A 7,977-nucleotide genomic window follows, 5' to 3' on the forward strand; every position below is an offset into this window, starting at 1 on the left:
GTCCTTCCTATCCTATTCACCCCCCCCCCCCCAAACACCCACACAACGCAGAGCCAGTCGGGGAAGCACATCAACCAAGAGGGTTACATCTTTGGTGCCGCGACCCGGATCGTTGGTTTCTATGTCAACGGAAGTAAGCTTTTTGACAAATAAACAGTGTAAATAGAGTAAAAAAAAAAAAAAAAAAAAGAAGCAGGGGGGAAAAAATTAGCAAAAGAGAAAGAAAGAGAAGCAAAAAGAAAAAAAACCTTCCCCACCTTTCTTTGGCCTTAAAGTGGCAGTGTTAATATTGTTAGACTAAACTGACTGATTTTTATTTGATATCTTTTCTGACCTTTTGATATGGTGCTATAAGTGTTAATTCGTTGAGTTGAGTAACACATTTGTGAATTGCTGAGCTTTTTGAAGCCATATTCCTTTTTTTGTGCGCCTGAATGGTATTTGAGTGTATTTTAATCTCTTGAAGTGAGCTATTTTTTTTTCTCACTCTCTCTCTTTGTTTCATTTGATTTCATCAACGATAAAGTGTTTTGGTGAATATAGGAAACATAAGTCATACATAACGCATTCACTTACTGCATTAATTTGCACTTTCCTATATTTTTCATATTAACATTTGCAAACACAACATATAGTGTAGTGCACACTCCATACACATTGTGTACTGCAAAGGCAAGAAGAGACACAGAAGTGGAAAAAAAATGCAGAGGTTCCCTGAAACCACCCCTCATCGACCTCGTTCCCATCCCCAAGAACCAATAAGACAGCCCTTCCAGGCCACCCCATGGTTACCAGTAAAGCAGGACAAAATCCAACAGTATGAAATAAACATGCCTGTCGATGTGAGTATTGAAACTGTCTCCCAGCCAGATGATAACCCCCAACAGTCTGTCAGGCCAAAGACAGCGCAGCTAGTGACACACACAGAGAATGTGCCTCCACCGGCAGTGAGCTGGCACCAGTCAGGCACCTGCCCCAGTGGTTCTGTGCAACATCAGCCTTCAACTCATGCCCAGGCCCAAGATAACCCTTTTCAATGGACTTCCAACCACCCTTGCACCTTGTCTCTTCAGTTAACCCACACCCATCTAATGTGCCGACTGTTTCATCTCGAAGTAACATGCTTGACAATGTCACTACTATTCAGGCTTCACCAAACATGGCTAACAGAACGCCAACTGACATGCCTCCTTCTCCAAATGACCCATACCTGCCGCCAGGATTGACTGTGCAACCTAAAGCTCACATTTCTACTAACCCAGGTATGATCCAGGCACCCAGTATATACACTTCTCCATGTGGCCTGCACTCCCCTGCTGCAATGACTTTTTTACCCCAAACCAACTTGCCTGGTCATTCAGCGGCCATTCAGATTCCTCCATCCTTCTGCTATGATGTGCCAAATGCCATGTACTCAAAACCACCTAGCTCACTCCTTCCCCCAGCACCTCCTGTCTTGTCTGGAACCAGCTATCCTCACAAAGCAGACCCCATTCAAGCGCAACAAGCTTCCAATGATCAACAGCACACCTCACATTCAAACTGTGCCGTTCTGTCATCCTTCTCTACTCCTGTGTATGCTACTATGACAATGCCAATGCATCCTGGTTCACATATGTATGCACAACAACCCAGTTCAGTGCAACAGCCCCAGACAGCATCTCCGTATGTTGCTTATCAGCAAGATGCAAAAATTAATTCCTCTGCAATGACCACACCACAACCCAGCTTTACGCAGACACACCAAGTTCGAAGTGTCCAAGTGTTCAGTGGTGGTCCTGATTGCAGAATACTTATTGAAGACTGGATACGGGACATGCAGTATCTCCTTGATGCTGGAGGAATGCCTGCAAATCTGTCATTTGCTACTGTAGTGCGACATTTGAATGGCGAAGCCAAGAGGCTAGTTCTGAATCTCCCTCCTAATGAGCAGACTACTGGCAGAGCCTTTGAGGAACTACGAGCTGAATATAGTGATATGCAAACATCTCTGGACCCATTAGCTGATTTCTATGAAAGATGCCAGCACCCTGGCGAGTCAGCTTGTTCATACGCCATTGCTCTGGAGGCCAGTTTACGTTCAGTGGAAGAAGCACAGTATGGAGGGCAATCTTTTCCAGACCGAGACAGCAAACTGACTCGTCAGTTCATTAGAGGTTTGAGTGATGAAGAGGTTTATCACAGGATAGCACCGATGAAGCCTAGACTTTTAAGTTTTCGCGAACTCCAAGCAGAACTTCGTAACCTTGCCAGGGAGACAAGGAAGTTTCAGACACAGCCAAGGGCCAAAAAGTCGTACACCCAGGCTCAGTTTACAACAATGAGTGGTAACCAGACTGACGAAAAGCCGAGAACAGAGAAAGGAAATAGACAAAACTCAGATCTTACTGAACTCACAGCCCTGGTAAAGAAACTGGTGAGCAGCCAAGAGGATCAGATCAATAGGTTGACACAGCTGGAGGCTAGAGTTGGAGCATCACCACAGACTGTGCTTCCTCAGGTCCAGAGATCTCAAGGGAGTAGTGACACTGCAGTAAGGGGCGTAGTGTGCTATCGCTGTGGAAAACCGGGACACATTGCACGTCTGTGTAGGACAATGATGACCACTGATGATGCAGCTCAAGCAGAAAATGGAACAGAGACCAGGCAGGATTTAAATGCGTAGGGCCTGTGGTTACCGGGGCAACCACAGGCATGCAACAGTGTCCCCAGCAACATGAAACCGGCAAGTCTAAACCAGCTGATACCCCGCTGGTAGGTCCCTGTAATGAAGGGGTGGTTGAAGTGAATGGAGAGATGTGTAAGGCTCTCATTGACTCTGGCTCTCAAGTAACCACAATTACTGATGAGTTCTGGTGACGGCATCCTGTCCTATGTACTCAGGAATTGCCGCTGGCCAACCTGTATGTCATGTTGGTGTGCTTAGTATCAGCCTCAAGTTTTTGGGAAGGGTCTACTCAAATGTTCCTGCCTTTGTTGTCCCTGTAACAGAGTACCGATCCTGTGTTCCATTGCTCATTGGGACTAATGTAATTAGGGTTTCCAGAAATTACCTCCAAGCGTCATATGGCAGAAAATATCTTGCCAAAGTCAAGTTGACAAATCCTGAGTGGCATTCTGCACTGGTGGCTGTAAGTAAAAATGATCCAGATGGGTCTAGGGGTAAAGTGGGTAAAGTACAGTATGCTGGCCACAGAATAAGAATACCAGCTGGTAAGGAGCAGGATGTTATCGGCAGAGTAATGGGTGGACCAAAGAGAACACAGTACACAGTTCTGGTGGAGAGCCAGTCCTCCAAAAGGATACCAGAAGGGCTGATGGTTGCCAGGCTGCTTGCTAATGTGGACAAAGGCTGTGTTCCCATTCGCCTCTTGAACCTGTCTGGGAAAGATGTGATTGTCCATCCAAAGGTCCTGCTTGCAGATGCTTTCCTGATCCGGAATGTTGTTGAAGAAGGAGAAAAGTGCCAAATGCCATGCCAGAACCAGTTCATGCATCCGAGTCAATGTGGGAATTCAGTGATACCATCTTGTCAAAGTCAACAGCAGACTACCAGTGTTGAGTCTTTTAATGCTATGACGTGGAGTTGACCTTAGTGCTGTGGCAGTGGAAAGTGAAGAACAGTTGGCGTTGCTCCGGGAATTGTTAAGGGGAAATGATGATGTCTTCTCCAAACTCTCCATGGACTATGGCCATACCACCACTGTGCAACATGAGATACCTTTGGTAGACCCAAAACCTTTTCGCCTCCCTTATCGGAAGATACCCCCATCTCAGTACCAGGATGTACGGAAGGCCATATGCCAGATGGTAGAAGCTGGAGTTATTCGTCCAAGCAAAAGCCCTTATGCATCCCCCATCGTTGTTGTATCAAAAAAGATGGCTCCTTGAGGATCTGCGTGGACTACAGGAAACTGAATTCCTGTAGCACCAGAGACGCTTTCCCGCTACCAAGAATAGAGGATGCTTTGGAGGCATTGGGAAATGCAAGGTTCTTCTCGACTCTCGATCTAACTTCTGGTTATTGGCAAGTTGAGGTGGCTGAGTACGACAAGCCCAAAACTGCTTTCAGCACCCCCATGGGGCTATATGAGGCCAACAGGATGCCATTTGGTCTGCAGAATGCCCCATCAACCTTCCAAAGATTGATGACCTGTTGCTTTGGTGATCTGAACTTTGAGAGCCTCCTTATTTATCTCGACGACATAATTATCTTCTCTAGGACTTTTGAAGAGCATCTTGAGCGGTTGGAAGTAGTGTTCAGCCGGCTCCGCAAACATGGTTTGAAGCTGAAGCCTCAAAAGTGCAGGCTGTTGAGGAAAGAAGTTCATTACCTGGGCCACATGGTGTCCGCGGAGGGTATTCATACGGATCCTGAGAAGATAAGCCTAGTCCGAGATTAGAAGCGGCCGTCGAGTGCGAAGGAAGTATTGAAGTTTCTTGGCTTCACAGGGTACTATAGGCGTTTCATCGAGGGTTATGCATCACTGGCAGCACCTCTGTATCAGCTTACCTCTGGAGAGCCTAAGAAAAAGAAAAGAGGTGTAAAAGGAACATCTGGACCTGCAAAGCCTTTTGAGTGGTCAGATGAATGTGAGAAGGCGTTTGAAGCTCTGAAGGTGAGATTGACTACAGCGCCAATCCTGGGCGACCCCAACTTCAACTTACCATTTGTACTGCAAACGGATGCTTCTGGTGAGGGTCTTGGAGCGGTCCTTGCATAAGTTCAAGATGGTGTGGAAAAAGTAATTGCTTACGCAAGCCGAGGTTTGAGACCACCTGAAACCCGTTACCCTGCACACAAGTTAGAGTTTTTGGCTCTAAAGTGGGCTGTTACAGATAAATTCTATGACCACCTCTATGGGCATAAGTTTTCTGTGCTGACTGACAACAACCCACTTAAATATGTGATGAGTAACGCAAAGTTGGATGCCACAGGTCAGCGTTGGGTGTCACAGCTTGCCATGTTTGACTTTGACATTGCGTACAGGCAAGGGAGGTCCAATGCTAATGCTGACGCACTCTCAAGGATGTCGAGTCAAGAGGTCACAAAAACTCTTCAGTCCTGCCCACAGTTGATTTCCTCCACACAGCAAGACCTGTCCTGCGGAGATGAGTTAGGGAGGAAGGAAGATGTTAGTGAGCAAGTGGAGAGAACTGTTTTATGCAAAGAGGGAGAGTTTATGGACCGGGTTCACAAGCTAGCTGATCCATTTGACGGGGCAGGTACTGATGCACTGCCTGCAATGACAAAGCTAGAGATCAGAGGATGTCAAAAAGAGGACCCTGTCATTGGACCAGTTATGCACTACAAGACACTAAACAGAAAGCCAAGATGCGGAGAAATGTTGGAGAAAGGAAAAGATGCTCTACTTCTCTTGAAAGAGTGGAAGAGACTGGTGGTTAAAGATGGAATTCTTTACAGGCATGTTAAGGATGCTCTGGGACAGTCCATTGCTCAGCTGGTCTTGCCAGAGAAAATGCGACTCCTGGCTAAAACAAGTCTTCATGACAACTCTGGTCATTTGGGATTTGAGCGTACCTTGAATCTGTTCCGGGAACGATTCTTTTGGCCAAGAATACATTGTGAAATAAAGTCCTGGTGCGAGCAGTGTGAAAGATGTTGTCTGAGAAAAACTCCAACAGCTGGAAATAGAGCTCCGCTGGTGAGCATTCACACTAATGCCCCTATGGAACTTATCTGCATGGATTTTCTTGTCCTGGAGAAGTCTAAGGGAGGAATAGAGAATATCCTGGTGGTCACTGACCATTTCTCAAGGTTCGCCCAGGCTTACCCCACAAAAGACCAGAAAGCTGTCACTGTGGCAAAGGTGCTGTGGAAGAATTTCTTCTGTCGGTTTGGGTTTCCAGCACGACTCCATGCAGATCAGGGCAGACATTTTGAGAGCACAGTGGTGAAGCAGTTGTGTAAGCTGACAGGAATCGCAAGAACTTATACCAGCCCCTACCACCCACAAGGCAATGGGATCACTGAGAGATTTAACAGGACTCTAATGAATATGTTGGGCACTCTTGATCCTGATCAGAAGCCCAGGTGGCATGAATACATTGACGCACTGACACATGCTTACAACTGCACTCAACACGATTCGACTGGTTTCTCCCCATACTTCTTGATGTGTGGCAGACATCCACGACTGCCTGTTGATCTACTTTTTGGCCTGTCAACAGCAAAAGAGCCATGTGAGTACAGTGAATATGTGCAGACGCTGCATGAATGCTTGACCTATGCTTATGATGAAGCAGACAGAATGTCAAGGCATGCTAAAGACCTTCAGAAAAAGCACTATGACAAGAAAGCCAAAGGCCACATGTTCCTACCTGGTGACAGAGTGATGGTGAAAGTTTGTTATGTCGAGGGGAAACAGAAGCTGGCTGATAGGTGGGAACCATGCCCATATGTCGTGGTAAAGAAACAGGCAGGAATTCCAGTGTATGTGGTTCGTCCAGAAGAGGATGGCAGGGAAAGGTTTATCCATCGCAATCTTCTGGCCCAGTGTATGTTTTTTCCGGTGGGTTCTAAGTACCTAGGCCAAGAAGAGTCTAACATGGAGGAAGTGTCTAGAATTGACTCAAGTGTTTCCGAGGAAGAAGAAGTAGTAGTGGAAACAAGCAAGAGTGGAGACAGTGCCACTACCACACAGTGTGCGAGTGTGGAATTGCCAGATGTTGTTGGCGAAGAGTGTGAACAGGATGAAAGTCAGTTGAAAGAGAATATGAGTGAAAAGGAAGGGGATAAGGAGCAAACACAGTTGGAAGTCTCAAATCCTGACCAGCCAAGAAGGAGATATCCTGAGCGGAAAAGGCGCCCACAGAATAGACTCTCACTGGAGGTTCATGTTCTCCAAGGTGAAAGTGACAAGGAGAAGGTAGAAAGAGGAAGGAAAGTGTGGGGAAAAAGCAAGAGCAAAGAAAAAATGCCTTAGCAACTCACTCACTCATTTACATTTCCCACATACACTTCAAAGAGAATTTTAAGATTTAAACGTACTTTGTTCCATCTATTTGGGGTTTAACTTAAATTAAGTGATGACTGGGACGACATCATTTAAAGAGGGGGTGGATGTAGGGTAGATGTAATGTTCTCTCCCTGCCATTGGGGGGAGCTGACTGTTGTGTTTCTTCTGGGGAGTTGCCCCTTCCTTACCCCCCACAGTCTTATTTCCTTTATGAAAAGGTAAGGAAGGCTATCACTGTTGTTCCATAATAACTGTGTAATTTCTCTAATTATATTAGCCATCCATATTATTAAAGGAAATATACTGATGTTAATAAATGTACTAAAGCATATGTTATATTATTTTTGATAAATTGTTTTGCATTGCTGATATTATTGCAAGTTTACTATGTTCCATGTGGCTGAGTATATTTTTTGTATTTTATGTTGTGTTTAAGTTTATTTGTGTATTTTATGGTTTTATTGTTCCTATTTTGAATACATCTAGCATTTATTTTTTGGTCTGTCACATGTTGTAGTTTATCTTTTCTGAGCAAGGAGTTTACTATTGAGTTAGCTGTGGTTTTCCATTATGGATTATTTTGTGTTGTAATTTTGAAGTTGATTTGAAATGACACAGTCTTATTTCCTTTATGAAAAGTGGCTGAACTGAAAAGGAAGCCTAATAAAAGAAAGCTGCTCAGCATTAACTCTACCAGCGACTTTGGTGTCCTTCCTATCCTATTCACCCCCCCCCCCCCCCAAACACCCACACAACGCAGAGCCAGTCGTGGAAGCACATCAACGAAGAGGGTTACATCTTTAATTTAAATCGGATTAATTTTCAAATTGTTTGTTATGAATCAACATCTCAAGAAAATATTATGGGGTTTCTAATCAAAATATGACTTTCTGTTACAAAACAGAGCATTGATTTCATAAATGTCCACTGTAGAGACGCCATAATTCATGTTTATCAGGCATTCTGGAGACACAACAAGTGAATAGGGAAAGAAATC

This window comes from Gobio gobio (genome assembly GCF_949357685.1).
Source record: "Gobio gobio genome assembly, chromosome: 11".
NCBI classification, from domain to species: Eukaryota; Metazoa; Chordata; class Actinopteri; order Cypriniformes; family Gobionidae; genus Gobio; species Gobio gobio.